At 45.0% G+C, this 16687-nt stretch overlaps 1 protein-coding gene across 2 annotated transcripts in view; it reads left to right on the plus strand.

Annotated features, from left to right (window-relative positions):
* GSN (gelsolin) overlaps positions 1-16687 on the plus strand; it is a 63233-nt gene that overhangs the window by 14565 nt on the left and 31981 nt on the right. The gene's annotated exons all lie outside the window — the stretch shown is intronic.

Here is a 16687-nt window from a genome sequence, read left to right on the forward strand (position 1 = left end):
TCAATCTTGATCTCACTTGCGCAGATGGCATGTCCTCCACACTTAATCTCTCTCACACCCACACACAACTCTGCAGTCTCCTTTCTAGACTCCCAAGTATGTCATCAGCTGCTTCACTCAAGGCAAAAGACTTGCATGCAAGTCCCCTATTTGGAGGTGCAAATCCCCTGGGTTGCTTTTGTAAATAAGCTATGAATTGCAGATGTGCCCATTTTGCTGAGTGCATATAAGCGCTTAGGAAGTAGGAGCACAGTTTGCTCATTCATTCATATGTGCCTCAAGGGCTAAAACCTTGATTTCTGTCTGCTGGGCATAAAAACATAGGAAGCTGCCTTACACCAAGTCTGACCATTAATCTTTCTAGCTCAGTACTGTCTATAGTGACTAGTAGTGGCTCTCCAGGGTTTCAGGCAGGGGATATTTCCTGTCATACCTGGAGATGCTGGAAATCAAACGAGGGGTCTTCAGTAAGGCCAGTAATGGGAGACCCATTTCCCTTGAAAGATCTCTTGTTTGCATCTCCTGTGGCTGTGGAGGCTGTTCGATTTAGGCAAGCGGTACTGTGCCCCCCAACCTTAGTTTGCCCCAAGCCAGACCCTTCCTTATGCAAGATTCATTCACTGTTTTCCACATGGCAGTGATTTGCTTGTAGGGAGTTTCAGCTTCTGCCAAGTGGCCCTGATATTAATAGTCAAGATCATACAGAAGAAAGAAGGGGAGGAATTAGAGCACTCTCTTGACCATCTTTGGGCTTCATCTTGTAGTTTCCCAATTGTTGGGGATGACTGCAGTCACTTCCCCTGAGGCTCAGCTTAACTGGAAACAGAGCTATAAGCCACGGAGGCGTGGCTTGGGTCAGTGTCGCAACCTCCCTTGGCCATTCTGAGTGCAGTCAGTGGAAGGGAAACTACTACTTCTTCAAAGAACCTGTGAGTTGATACTGCAGGCAGGGAGCTTTCTTGTGGCTTAACAGCTTCCCAATTGAAAGGGGAGGGGGAAAATAACCTAGTAGCAGCAGGTGGAAGAAGACAAATCAAAGGAAAACAAAGGTTTAGCAAGTAAGGGCTAAATAGAAAATTTAGACACAAGAGTTGCTTTTCTGGATCTATCATCCAGTTTCCAAACTTGTTGATGCCTTTGGGTACAAGATGGATGCCCATCCCCAGGGATTTGTCCCCAACTTCTCCTTCATCAAGGTATACTGTCCCTGTATGTGGAGGTTTCACCACTTTCCCACTAAGCATTACTGATAGGGTCTTAGGTCCATGGTTGTTGTTTTTTTGTTTTGTTTTGTTTTTAAAGTCATGACATCTCAGCTCATAGCCATCTGGCGGATTCCATAAGTTAAGAGTGTTGAAAAGGGGGAAGAATGAACCTGTCATTTTTGGCTCCTCTCAGTTTCTCCTTTGTCCAGTCTTCAGTTTGGTTCTCCACGTTGCCACGCCAGTTGTGCATGTTTGTTTTTAAAGTCCTTGTGAAAATTCCCCAGCATTTTAGTGTAATTTTTTCCTAATGCGCACGTACACACACACACACACACACACACCCCAAGCAATTTCCCATAATATAAGGCATTTTTGTTTGTTGCTTTCCATAATATATTCATTTGGATACACACCTTCCTGTAATATTTACATTTTTCTAAACATTTGGCTGGAGAATTGCATTGCAAAATTCAGACAAGTGTGAGTTCTGAATGAAAGGTGTGTTTTGGTTCTGTAGATCAAGCTGCTGTGTTGTTAACAGCAGGCCAGACAGGTATTTTCTGGTCACTGGGCACCCCTAACATTCTATTACTGTCATATAAGAACATAAGAAAAGCCAATTGGATAAACAAATGGCCCATGTAACCCACCATCCTGTTCTCACAGTGGCCAGCCGGATGCCTGTGGGAAGCCTGCAAGCAGAACCTAAACACGAGAGCAGCCCTCTCCCCTCCTGTGGTTTCCAGCCACTGGTATTCGGAAGCATACTGGTTCCAGCCATGGAGGCACATCAAATTCCAAAATAGTTCCACCAAAACAAATATGTGTCCTCTCCTGTGAAATAAAAGAAACATTTAGTTAAACTGTGAGCCCATACACTTCTTAACTGTAGCTCAAAATAAGCAGCTTCCCAGCCAGGGTGTCTGAATAATTGACTCACTCGCCATAAACCAGCCAAGCAAGTGGCTATGTTTTGTTGCAAACTGCCCTGTGTGCCGATCTCTGCAAGAATGGTGAGATATAAAGAAACTCTGAAATAAATATTTACAAGCTTCGATTAAACCAGCTTGTTTCTGCCCAGGCTGAGTATGAACTTTGCCACAGCAGTAGCTGGTCTTCAGGGGAGAAGGCTATTCATTTGGAAGGTCACCATTGCTAGTGGGTCTTCTCCAGTGGTGCAGCCCCAAAGGGGAAGCACCAAAGTTGTTCCTTCAGAGTGCGATGATGAGGATTAGGGCACTCCTGCAAGGCTGAATGCTTCTGGATGGGCTTGGCTCCTAGGTGAGAGACTGGAACAGTTGGGTAGAGTGAAGCAGTTCTGGAATTCAGGGGAGCTGCCTCTGTGCCAAGAGCATGTATAAGATAACCTTTTCAGCACTTCAGGCAGGGAGGCTCCCCATTCCTACCAGGAGATGCCAGGGATTGAATTTGGGACCTTCTGCATGCAGAGCAGTGCCCTGCCACTGAGCTTCAAGTCTTCCCAAATTGAAATCAATGGGCTTGAGCATTCCTGTTCTTGCATTGAGTCAGGCTGACAAGGGTGCAAAGGATGAAAAATTATTCAAAATAATCTGGTCCAGTTGTGCAGGGTGCATGGAAATTACACTGAATTGCTGTCCTGTTGCATTGCTTTGAGGGCAAACAGACATCTTTGAAGGATTCACAATCGAATACACAAGCGACCAAGCCTCATCCTCACTTCTCAGATAAAATTAGAGCTATGCAAGAAGGAGTGATAGAGGAGGGAGACTAGAAACCCAGAGGCGTTGGTGATTATTAGCAAGAGGACTGCGAAATGTCCATCCCAAAACTGAAAATTCTGTGCCAAGGGATCCCATATTCCACCTCAGTAAAAGTGGAATTCTGTGACCTGCAGAAATCATGCATGTTTAATCATAGAAAGGGGGGAATTGTTCCGTGGAGAACCATAGCCTCGCTTTCTGCTGGAACTCCTTCTCATAGATTTTCTCAGACATTTTGTTGTTGTTGTTTAGTCGTTTATTCGTGTCCGACTCTTCATGACCCCATGGACCAGAGCACGCCAGGCACTCCTGTTTTCCTACGTTTTCCTCTGCCTCCCGCAGTTTGGTCAAACTCATGCTGGTAGCTTCGAGAACACTGTCCAACCATCTCGTCCTCTGTCGTCCCCTTCTCCTTGTGCCCTCCATCTTTCCCAACATCAGGGTCTTTTCCAGGGAGTCTTCTCTTCTCATGAGGTGGCCAAAGTACTGGAGCCTCAGCTTCACAATCTGTCCTTCCAGTGAGCACTCAGGGCTGATTTCCTTCAGAATGGAGAGGTGTGCTCTTGCAGCCCATGGGACTCTCAAGAGTCTCCTCCAGCACCATCTCAGACATTACCACAACACATTTATTTGCATGTGCCTAATGGACAGGAAACTTGATTTCTCCCTGTGTGCAGCTGTTTGCTGCAGGAACCTTTCTCTAAGGAGAAAACAATTGGCAAGAATAAAAGTTTCTGTATGTTTGATTGCTTCTTCATTCATTCATGTATGCCTTACGGGCTGAAAGCTTAACTTCTGTCTGCTGTGCTTGGGAAGCTGCCTTATACTGAGTCAGACTATTATTAGTCCACCCACCTCAGGACTGTCCACTGCACTGACTGGCAGAGGCTCTTAGCTATAGCCTTTCCCCATCTGTTAAAGCAGTTAAAGGAACAGGCTTGGCAGTTCTAAAGACTTATGCATGTTCCCTTCTGGTTGCTCCTTTCCTGAGAATTCTTAATCACTGCGTGCCAGCCATGAATAGGCTGCGTTCCCCAGTCTTGCTTGGAAATAACATGCTGGCCTGGAGGTGGTTGGAGAGAGTGACTGTAGTTCCTGATCATCTTATACCACCATCCTGCCAAGTCTGACACAGCTGACCAACCAAGTTTGTGAGGAATGACCTGGCATTGCAAATAGGCAGACATGATCATCAACGCTGTGCTTTGCAGGCCTGCCTCATCTCAGGACTGAGGAAACAGTTCAGATTCCTGTCTGCCAGGGCTCAGTCAGGTTTTAAGTGCTGGCCAGTTAGGTGCTTGGGTGATATTACAAGTTACAAGGAACCAGGCAGAGGGCCTTCTCGGTAGTGGCACCCTCCCTGTGGAACGCCCTCCCACCAGTTGTCTCCTACCAGACTTTTAGAAGACATCTGAAGGCAGCCCTGTTTAGGGAAGCTTTTAATGTTTGATGTATCACAGCATTTTAATATTCTTTTGGAAGCCGCCCAGAGTGGCTGGGAAAGCCCAGTCAGATGGGCAGGGTATAAATAAATTATTATTATTATTATTATTATTATTATTATTATTATTATTATTATTATATTTTACCAGCTCCACATAGTCTTCCTCTGTGCAGATCATGCAATATTTTGGAGATCAAGCAGACATTTTCTAAATCACTGTTTCCCAAATTCCTGAGAGCTGAGCTACATTTTAAACACACACACACACATAAAAATTGAATTAACATGGGGGACGGGGCTCACTTGTACACCATTTGGGGGGAGGTTTACTTCTAGACCGTCTTTAGAGAAAATAACCTGCCCTCAAAGGAGCCCATCCTTTGATGTGTCTGCTTGAGTCTCTGTGATGGACATGCCCCTTGAAGCATTGGTGCATGCAGAGGTGCAACAGAGAGCTTCCTCTGCGACAGAATAATTCTGCTAAGTCCCTGCATTGGAACTAGTTGAATTATTTAATCATGCCCAGAATTATCTGCTCTTGAGTAGAGGCTGACTGGCAGGAAGGAGGTACAGAGCAGAGACTCAATAGACCCAACTGCAAAAGTCCTGAATGATTCTGGCGCATCTCGGCCCTGGAAACTTCAGCTGTCTTTGCAAAGCTGTCACAGAGGAGAGTGCAGTAAAACCACTTGCCCATATTAGGAACTTGTGAGTGAGGCTTTAGGAAACTATCTGAGAGAGGTTGCATTTTAAACACACATGCTTAGTAAGTGTTTCCACCAAACTGGGAGGGGGGGGAGGAGTATTCCAGCTGCTGAATTCAACCTCAAGTGCTGGATAGACAACATTGAGAATGGGTTGGCAGCATAGATGCTAACTCTAAGGGGCCCATGTCCCTCCCCCCCCTTAAAATATTTTGGGGTGAGTTGTGGAGGAGGCTGAGCACAGAGCTGAGAGTGGCATGGTACAGCTTCAGTGGCTGGCAGCTTCTCCTGCTGCAGAGGGAAAGGAGCAGCCCTGGGCCAATGGCTGTGGTAGGAAGAGGAGATCGAGCACCAGAGAGAAGAAGCCAGAAGCTGGGCTGCTGCCCCCTGACTCCTCCCAGCACCCCTGCGTCATATGCATGTGTCATGTATGCATCATCGCACATGCACCCCCACCCCATCTTCTGCTCAAGCCGGCGCCTCTGGATGATTGATATATGTTTCTGATTTGAAAAGGTTTCTCCTTGTTGCAGAATGCCAGAGCTCAGAGAAAACAAGGGATATTTATTATTGGTGAACACTGTGACTCTGTGGATTGATTATGGCCAATTCCCATCGTCTCTCTCTCTCTCTCTCTCTCTCTCTCTCTCTCTCTTGCTTTTGGAATCTAGACCCAACAGAATCTCCCATTTTGTGCTTCTAAGCCTTTCCTGCATTGTGTGCCGTCACAACTTGCAACCAAAACCCTCATTCTGAAACAACATTGGACTCCCTCTTTGTATAACATTCCTAAAAGCTGCAAATCTGTTTAGATTTGCAAGAGCTCATCAGTTCTCTGTGTGCATACTGTCTCTCTGTGGGATTTGCCTGTCCACCCTAGCCTGTTTTTGTTTTAATTTAAGTTTCTGACCCTTGTGACTCGGGAGTAAAATACTTAACAAAATCTGAATGGTAGGGCTGAAGCACTACCTCCTTCCCTACTGACTCTCTCAGGTACTAAGATAAACTGTGAGGCCCTCTTGGTAGTTCTGCCTCCCTCAGAAAAGGGCATTCACTGTGGCAGCCCCTAAACCCTGGCACCCCTTTCCCACAGAGGTCCACCTGGAACCTTCGTTATATAATTTTTGTTCATTGGTGCACCTCTTTCCCCTGACCTTGGATACCAGAAATGTATATACTTTTGGAGCCACCCTGTTCTTAGGATTGTAAATTGTTTTAACTGATTTCAGTGTTGTATTTTTAAATTGCCGTAACCCTCCCTGGGACTGCACAGAGAAGAGTGGCTACTTTTAAAATAATAATAATAATAATAATAATAATAATAATAATAATAATAATAATAATAATAATAATAATCCATGTAGACTAGCAGTTAAAGGGGAATTGGTGCTCTTGCGCAACAAACCCTTAAAAAAATAAATCCAGACTTTTTGCATTAAGGAAAGCGATGAGAAAATGCACTGGAATGTGTGGTGTAACAGTTGCTTGATGTGATGTCGTCTATGCTCCCTGCAAGCAAATCAGAATGAATGGTCAAGAAACAGGCAGAGTTATCTAACCTTCCTGCAAATGTTGCACAATAAATAAATGAATGAATCAGGATGAATGCTCGGTAAACAGATAATCTTTAAGTGACTCTAGGAACTTCCCCTCCTGCCGCTACTAAAAAAGATATTGATTGTAATTTCACCAGGTTGCTGGGCATGTGTGTTTCCAGATAACATTGCAGGTGGAGGAACCAGACCATGACTGCCAGTTCCCCATTCCGGCCCGTATAGCTGACTTTGAACTTTGTGCTTAATTGTCAAGTTTGATTCCTTTCTCAATTTGTTCAGAGGGTGGATCTACTCTGTGGTTGGCTGACTCAGTGAGCTCCTAACAGTGACTGTGGTTTTAGGGTGTGAGCCTTGGACAGCTTTTGCTGTTGTACTAGGATGTTTGCTTAGGCTCTAAACCAGGGGTCAGCAAACTTTTTCAGCAGGGGGCCGGTCCACTTTCCCTCAGACCTTGTGGGGGGCCAGACTGTATTTTTTTTGGGGGGGTGAACGAATTCCTATGCCCCACAAATAACCCAGAGATGCATTTTAAATAAAAGCACACATTCTACTCATGTAAAAACACGCTGATTCCCGGACGACCCGCAGGTCGGATTTAGAAGAAGATTGGGCCGGATCCAGCCCCTGGGCCTTAGTTTGCCTACCCATGCTCTAAACCCTTTAAACCAGAGGGCACTACGTCTAGGGCTATTTAATGTTTTGTTCTGGGTTTTGGGTTGTATTTTTGTTTAGTGAAATGGGGTGGGAAAACACAAGTGTATAAAATTATGCAGTGCGCAGAGAAAGTGGCTAGAGAGAAAAAATCCCCCCCCCTCTTGTAACACTAAACTCAGGGACATCCAATGTAGCTGAATGTTGGAAGATTTTGCAAAGATAAAAAAGAAAGCACTTATTTACACAGCTCATGATTAAATCAAGGGACTTGCTCCAACAAGAAGTAGCCATGGCTTTAAAAGAGGATTGGACAGATTCATGGAGGAGGCTAAAGCTACTCTCCACAATGGCTATGCTGTGTCCCCACTGTCAGAGGCAATGGTCCTCCCAATATCAGTTGGTGGAAATCACAAGTGGGCAAAATGCTGTTGCACTCAGGTCCTGCTTGTGGATACTTCCCATTTGAGCATCTGGTTGGCCAATGGGAGAGCCGGTTGCTGGACTAGATGGGCCCCTGGCCTCACCTTAACAGCAGGACTCTTCTGAAGTTTTTCGTTCTGCATTCTTATCACGCTGCTTCTCCAGCATTGTGCCAAATACCGTTAGTGCTGTTCGCACACATCCAGGTTTTCTAGGTACACATTCTCAGATTCACCTTTTCCTGACAATAGGTTTTTATTCTGAAAACTGTTTGAAACTGCAATGAACAAAACCTCTTTTTCTTGTGTGCCTTTGAGTGCTGAAATCCATAAATAGTCTTCGTGTGCCCTCTGCTGGTCTGAAGCAGAACTGAAGTATTTGCAGCTGCAGCAGCTAATTGTTTTTGAAAAGTTAAAAAACTTCACAGTTCCTCAGATGTAAAGATTTCTGAGAATTTCAGAATGCCTGGAATTAAGGCATAAGATAGAACCTTTTCATTAAGCCCACGTTATGCTAAAAAAACACACAAAAATAACAGCCAACAATGTATTCTACTCCATTTTGGGTGGTTAGCTGGCTGCAAATTGGTAGGATATTGCTTTTCAGTACAGTCCTGTGTGGATTTACTAATAAATAAGTTCCATTAAACTCAATTGAACTTACTCCCAGGTTTGTGCATATATAATTGCTGCCCAGATTATTGGGAGAAAATAATAACAATAAAATATTTATTTTATTTTATTTATTTTTATTCAACAAAATTTGTATACCACTTAATTATAAATAAATCTTCTAGGTAGTCTGTGAAAAATATAAACTATAAATATACAGTAATGTATACAGGGGGAAAAAATAACATTAAAACCAAGTTAATAAAAAACCAATTGCATTTCGTTGTTTTGATATTGTGCCCTGAAATGCTTCTATGTATCTTTTGGAGTCTTTTTGTCTTACCTTTACACAATTCAGTATTATTGCCACTAAATGCACTGTAAATAAATTTAAAAAAGCAAGATGAATAAAAACATCAGTTAAAAGTATACATTGCAAGTTGGAATGACAGGTTAAAATATACATTGACTTTACCTATGTGGGTATCCTTGCCTAAGCAGATTTTTTTTAGCAGACACTGAAAAAATACAGCGAAGGAACCTGCCTAATGTCAATAATAATATAAATTTAACAAATTATTGTTATCATGATTACTTGTATGAATATTATGAATAATTCCATTCTTTTGCTGACATTCTGAGTGGCATAACAGCACAGATCAGAAACAATAATCATAGCAACTTACAATATAAAACAGATAATAATGCATTAATAGTAAAACCCCCAGACAAAGTACAATAGCTGTTTAAAAAGCTAGATGGGCAGAGAGTACTATAGCTTACACCAGTGTAAGTTTCAAAACTCTTTTCAGAAGCCTCTGGGTGGGGTTACAGCAAGCTAAGCAAGCCAGTGGGCATAGGCCTATTTTTTGAGGATTCTTTGAGCTCAGATGAACCAAGCTAACCAAAGTCTGGAATAGGTGCAAGTCTCTCCTTGACCTAGCTGTCCTGATTGAGATCTGTCCTTGAACTGTGATCATACTCCCTCACTGCCTGGATGGAAGAAAGAGAGGGACTGTGTGAATGTAAGTAGAAACCAGAGTGCTGTACAAATATTAACATTACATTCATTGCTCTGCATACTTTTGCCTCTGGCTCTTTCCACCACTCGCATGTGGCCCCTGGAAGGTTGCCCAGGAGGATATATGGCCCTCAGAAGGAAGACTCTTTAATTTTCAGAGAAGGGGAATGCTGGCACCACTGGTAACCTCCTAAGACAGAGCTTTCCAAACAGTGTGTCGCAACACATTAGTGTGTCAGACGCAGTGTGGAGGTGTGTCACTTGAACACTCCCCACGTTCCTTCCAGGGCTGGAAAGGAGTTCATTTAACCTCTGGTTTGCTAGTAAAACTGAATTACCATGTCACGAAATGATGCATGTCTACATGAAAGTCTGGAAAACTGCCCTAAGAGGAACTTCTAGTTATGAGATTTGTATTTGTGTCTCTGTCTGAATTATGCAAAATAAGAATATTTGCACGCATGCACAAATTCTGCCACTCCTGATAGGGAGGGCCTTTCTTCCATAAGGTCTAGTCTCTTGTATTATTGTTAAAGTTGATGTTGCCGACATGTTTAATTTTGCACTCAGGACCACATATTGGGCTTGCATAGATTGCAAATCTCATACCAGAGGAAGGTAGGAGAAACCATAAGAGAGTACAAAACTGTACTTTAGATAGGTAGGTACTGTCTTGTCCAGAAGTAAGAGGACGCATAACTGAAAGTTTAATTGACTTCTACAGTGTTGCACAGCAGGAAAAACCAGCCGATGGGAGTTACCAGTGACATATTGATGTGTGATGCCCAACCATGTTTTGGTCCTGTGCTAGCAAGTCTGGATTGAGCCAGGTTCTTCTGCATAATCCTTCCCCTCCTACATACTCAGTGAGGGCTGGTGCACATTGGAACTGGTAGGGTAGAAGGCAGGGAGACCACCAGTAGGGGGAGCCAGAGCCAATGAGAGGCAGAACCAGCACATTCTAGTTTTGTCCCCATCTGCCTGCTGAGTTCTACAAGGGGTAACACTGAGATTGGACTGGATGAAAGTAAGAAGGCAGGGAGGTGGGGGCTAGATGGGGCAGAGTGGGGCTGATGGGGCAGTGCCCCACTGGCCTTGGACCAGCCTCCACTCTACAAACCGTCCAACATTTTCCAACACAAAACCAGGGCACATGGCTTCTGCACTTTATTCGGGATGATGACACCCAGCTCTACCTCTCTTTTAAATCAGAACCAGTGAAGGTGGTGAATGTCCTGTGTGAGTGTCTGGAGGCGGTTGAAGGATGGATGGCGGTTAACTGATTGAGGTTGAATCCTACAAGACAGAAGTACTGTTTTGCGGGGACAGGGGCAGGCGGGTATGGGGCACTCCCCGGTCCTCAATGGGGTAACTGAAGGACCAGGTGTGCAGCCTGGGAGTCATTTTGGACTCACAGCTGTCCATGGTAAATTCTGTGTCCAGGGCAGCTGTCTACCAGCTCTATCTGGTACGCAGGCTGAGACCCTACCTGCCCACAGACTGTCTCGCCAGAGTGGTGCATGCTCTAATTATCTCCCGCTTGGACTACTGCAATGCGCTCTATGTGGGGCTACCTTTGAAGGTGACCCGGAAACTACAACTAATCCAGAATGCGGCAGCTAGACTGGTGACTGGGAGCGGCTGCCGAGACCACATAACACCGGTCTTGAAAGACCTACATTGGCTCCCAGTATGTTTCTGAGCACAATTCAAAGTGCTGGTGCTGACCTTTAAAGCCCTAAACAACCTTGGCCCACAAACGGTCTTCACCCCCATCGTTTCCTCATTGCAAGAAGTGAGGTTACAGGGAACCAGGCAGAGGGCCTTCTCGGTAGTGGCGCCCACCCTGTGGAACACCCTCCCTTCAGATGTGAAGGAAATAAGCAGCTATCCTATCTTTAAAAGACATCTGATGGCAGCCCTGTTCAGGGACGTTTTTAATATTTAACGCAGTACTGTTTTTAACACTTGATTGGGAGCCGCACAGAGTGGCTGGGAAAACTCAGCCAGATGGGTGGGGCATATTATCTTGTGTGGCACCCAAAAATGTTTGTTTTGGGACACCGTGCAAGATCATGGCCCTGAAAAAAGTGCTTTTTCAGGGTGCTAGAGCATGCAGGATTGCCATCGAGATCTTATGCGAAGAAAATTGAATGTCCATTTTTTCCGGGGCACTTGGAAGCTTCCTGATTTGTAACAGACCTACACAGACATTGACATCACATGGAGAGAGAGGAGGGTCAACCCTGCTATCATGTCACTTGCTGGCCCAGTCTCCATTATATCCATGCATTTGTGGTATGTTTGCAGCTCACACAAGGTTCCAGCTCACGGGGGGAGCCTATGTAGGTTTAGCAGGCTTCCCCTTCAGAATTTGTCCGTTTGTGTAAATGCATTTCAGAACAGCTTAATATTTTAAATACTCTTAAGTGGTATATAAAAATTTGATAATAAAAACAGGTAAAATACAAAATCAGTAAAAACAGCATTATAAAATCTTATAAAGTTCAGGAGTAGTAATGCTTCTGAATACCAGTTGCTGGGAAACCACAGGAGGGAAGAGGGCTTTTGTGCTCAAATCCTGTTTCCAAAAGGCAAGTTTCCAAAAGACATCGGGGTAGCCATTGTGAGAACAGGACCCTGGACTAGATGCACCATTGGCCTGATCCAGAAGGCTCCAGATGTCAAAGAGAACAACAACTACCAGGCTTTTAGAAGACATCTGAAGGCAGCCCTGTTTCGGGAAGCTTTTAATGTCTGATGTATTATAGTATTTTAATATTCTTTTGGAAGCCGCCCAGAGTGGCTGGGGAAGACCAGCCAGATGGGCGGGGTATAAATAATAAATTATTATTATTATTATTATTATTATTATTATTATTATTATTATTATTATTATTATTATTATTATTTTCTTATGCAGGGGCGTAGCATGGGGAAAAGGGGGGCCATATCCTTGAGTGCATAATAATAATAATAATAATAATAATAATAATAATAATAATAATAATAAATTTATTTATACCCCGCCCTCCCCAGCCATGGCCGGCCTCAGGGCGGCTAACACCAAATATGAATTACAATAAAATGTAATAGAAAAACAACAACAACAAACAAACAAACAATTAAAATATGGCTTAAACTACAGCTTAAAATGCAGCCTCATGTTACCTTCTACCAGGGCTAGCCCACCCATGAGGTAAGGTGAGGCGACCGCCTCGGGCAGCAGTATGCACATGGGCATCAGATCCCAATGGAGATATTTATTCCCTCCTTGTTCCTGATGTAGACCTTAACTCACGCCTCCTTCTCTGGTGGGGAGGGGCACCATTTTGTGCTTTGCCTCAGGTGCCACAATGTCTTGAGCCAGCTTTGCCCTCTACCCAATCTAAACATATATTTCTAAAGGTTTTAAACTGCTCGCATTGTAACATATCAGAGCAGGGTACAGAAAGCAAAATATAAGTATAAGAGAAAATACAGGTAAAGTCACAGCAGTACACCACCTAATAAATGGATGAAAATTAAGAGAGCCTGTTTGGCCAGAGAACTAAAGCTGTTAAAAAGCAATATTTTAAGACGGAAACCCAACCAAACTTGAACCAGGTGTGTTCAAGGATCCCTTTCCCACCCTGCCTGCTCCAAGGGTTTCTGAGGCCCGGAGCCCAGCCTGGCCTCGCCACTGCGCTCCCAGCCACCTCACTGAATTGGCCCCCCAGTCAGTATCTGGGAGATTCATTCGACAAGGGCTGTGTCAGCCAGCTGGGCTCCCCCCTGCCCCAGTGGGTAGGCAGTGCAGCACAGCTCTGGTGGTGAGGACAGGGCTGGTGTGGCGGACCCTGTGAACCCTCCAATTGCCGCCCCTCCCTAGCATGCAAGTCCACATGCACCCCAGGGGCCAACAAAGAACACAAGGGTGCTGTTTTTATGTTCACTTCCAGATGAGCTGTCACTGAGCATTCATCAGCAGAGATCAACATCTTCTAAATGGTTGCCTTCCCACCCTGTCTGCAGGATAGTATCTCTTAGGATTCAAAACATTTGCTTGTGGTGAAAACTGTTTTTACCAAGCCGTTTAGCTAAAATTAAGGCCTTTGAGTGTGAGACAGTATTCTTGAAGGCCCTCCTTTCTAGGGGATTCAGTCACTGCGACCGAGCTCAGCTGATTTGAAGGAGGGAGTGGTGGGAACATGCCAATAATTTCCTCTTGACACCTGCACTCTGGCCAGTGTTACATGAGTCACCCTTTCCCCTGAATTAGCAGTTGGAATGCTTATGCACATTCCATTGCACCAAGGTAAGTCACCCTGTGGGAAAATAAGATTTCAGCTTATGGGCAGTAGCTCATGTTATTAAGCTGATATATATTCATTGGTGTTTATATGTATTTTTAAACCCTCTTATTCTGGGCTCACTGGAATGGGAGGAGCATGTGAGCTGTGCAGACAAGAAAACTCCCTATGGAATATGAAAATGCATCTTTTGGTGTCTGGTTGCATCATAATGTCCACTGTGTTGCCATATTGTTCCTTGAGTAGAGTGTATTGTGGGAAGCTGCCCTCTTGGCTTACAAACAGTGACCCTTCAGTAGTTTCTCCTGCCCCATGGGAGATGGGGGGGGGGGGAGACGACCAGCAGGATCAAGGCATTAGCTGAGAAGTAAACTCTTGAGGACATCCAAGGAAGCTTTTATTTTTGTTTTGTTTCAAAAAGTTATTATTACGAAAGGTCTTGGACAGAGTTACTGGCCGCCATTTCTCTGCCAAAAAGGAGAGCAATTTCATCAGCTCAGCAGGGAAGAAGTTGAGCAAGATGAACACGGTGTTCTGCTAATATCCCCCTGGGAAGAAGCAGTTCCAGATGCTTTGCTTGGACCCCGATTTGCTTCTGTAGGAGGCCAGTCCTCATTGCCTGACCTCCAGTCTCAGCCCCACACTGTGCTACGTGCGCAGGGTATTTCTGTCAGGGTATTTCTGGATCAGCTGGAGAGTGTTATGCAACCCTGAGCTAGTCCAGTGAAAATAAAGGTTGCATCTTGTTGCCTGCTTTGTTGGCATCCATCTGTCTTGAGATGGACACCACCTCCGGCGGTGAAGTCAAACTGCTGTTGTTAGCAGCACCGAAGTGAACTACCCAGGGCGCAAACCTAGGCAGTGTGTATGGAGGACCTGAGCTGCCGAGATGACAAGACACCCCTCTCATAGCCTTACTGATGTTTTGTTCCAAAGGAAAGTAGAGCGATAAATTTGGCACCAACCAGCTTGGCTGCAGGAGTTGCCAGAAGGAGGCGTACAAGGTGTCATTCAACTGTTTTAGGGGCTCCACTCCAGATTTGTGTAGGGTTTGCTCCTTAGCCTTTTCTTCTCCTGAAGATATCCTTCAAGGCAACAGACATTTAGGATCAGAGTTGTCCATCTCCTGGATAGGCTATCTTCCCAGGTTAACGAACCCCATCTGACCTTCACTTCCTGTTGGACCCACTACTGGTCTCATCTACTCAATCCACCAGAGCCTGTCTTCACATGCAGGCAAAGACTCAAACTCACTGAGAGTTTGAGACCCACTAGCTACCCCCACTTGGTTTAGCGGGGCAGTCGAAGCCACTGTGTGGCTCCTGTTGCATGCTGGCAGCTTCTAGGAGCTGCAGGTGAGAGCTGAGTGCAGGTTAGGAACCAAAGCTGGACAAACTACCCCAGAAGGAGCACAAAGCCCCCCCGCAAGGTACCACCCTTGCACCCCATACACCCCTGCAGGACAGGGGTGCCATCTAGAATAAAAGATTGGGGGGGGAGATAAGCCCTGCCCTGCATAATCTATCACAAGGTGTAGTGTGCACATCATTTGAATGGCAATGTCCATCAACTTTGGGGAAGCCCAACCCCCTCAATTTTTTTGGGGGGGGGGCAGCAAAATGACCTCAGTCCCTATGAGTTGGCTCCTGTGCCTGCAGGGTCACAGAATCATAAAATGTTTGAGTTGAAAGTGGACTTTGTGGGCATTGAGCCCACTCTCTGGTTCAGTACGGGAATTCTGAAACTACAAGATTCCTGACAGATAGCCAATCAGCCTCTGCTTAAAAGTTTCCCATGAAAGAGAGCCCCCTACCCCCTGAGGCAGACTGCCCCGCTGTCAAACATCTCTAACCATTAGGGAGTGTCTCCACTTAATCTTTTCTTCTGGGTGCTAAACATCCTCAGTCCTTTCAAGTGTTCCTGATAGGAACTGGTGTCTAGACTCCACTCACCTTCCTAGTCGCCATACTCCTGATATGCTAAAATTTGTCAGTGTCCTTCCTGATGCACTTAAGTTTATCATGTCCTTAACATCTGGCAGGGCTGGACACAGGAGCCTGACAGTGCAGGATAAAAGCTAATGACCCTAACAAAGTGTTTCTGTTTATGCAGCCTAAAGATTGCATTAGCTTTCTTAGCACATGCACCACTTTGCTGGCCCGTGTTCAGCTTGCGATCAGCTAAAGACATCTGGAGCCTGTGATTTGTCCTCTTTTTGGCTCCCTCCCCTCCCCCATCCCATTTATGGTTGGAAGTGCAACAGCATAAATCATTCCATTTGCAGTATAAGAGTTAATCCTGTTATTGATAAAGTGAAGAGGGTGGAGGGTCATCATGTTTGCTGAGGTAGCACATGGGCTCTGGAAGGTTGCTGATGAAGTAGTAGTAGTAGTAGTAGTAGTAGTAATAATAATAATAATAATAATAATAATAATAATAATAATAATAATAATAATGTTTATTTATACCCTGCCCTCTCCGGCCAGAGCTGGGCTCAGGGCAGCTAACACCAGTAAAATTACAGTAAAAACATAATAGAGGGGGAAAACCAATTTAAAATGCAGCCTCATTTTAAAAGTAGCCCATAGATCAAAACCATAAGGGGAGGGAAACATAAGGGTCAGACTGAGTCCAAGCCAAAGGCCAGGCAGAACAGCTCTGTCTTGCAGGCCCTGTGGAAAGATATCAAGTCCCTGGTCTCTTGTGACAGAGCATTCCACCAAGTCGGGGCCAGTACTGAAAAGGCCCTGGCCCTAGTTGAGACCAATCTAACCACCTTGCAACCTGGGACCTCCTAAATGTTGTCATTTGTGGACCTTAAGGTCCTCCGTGGAGCATACCAGGAGAGGCGGTCCCATAGGTACATGGGTCCTAGGCCGCATAATGTGACACCCCCTGGCTGCCCCCCCAAATAGTTCCTCACTCCTCTGCTAAGGCCAAGTCCCTCCATTCAGATGCGCAATCTCAGGCCCTGATTTAGGCTTACAGCTGGCATACTGTGAGTCTATTCACTGCCACTCTGCAACAAATGTCCCTTT

The sequence above is a fragment of the Podarcis bocagei genome (genome assembly GCF_964188305.1).
Source record: "Podarcis bocagei genome assembly, chromosome: Z".
NCBI classification, from domain to species: Eukaryota; Metazoa; Chordata; class Lepidosauria; order Squamata; family Lacertidae; genus Podarcis; species Podarcis bocagei.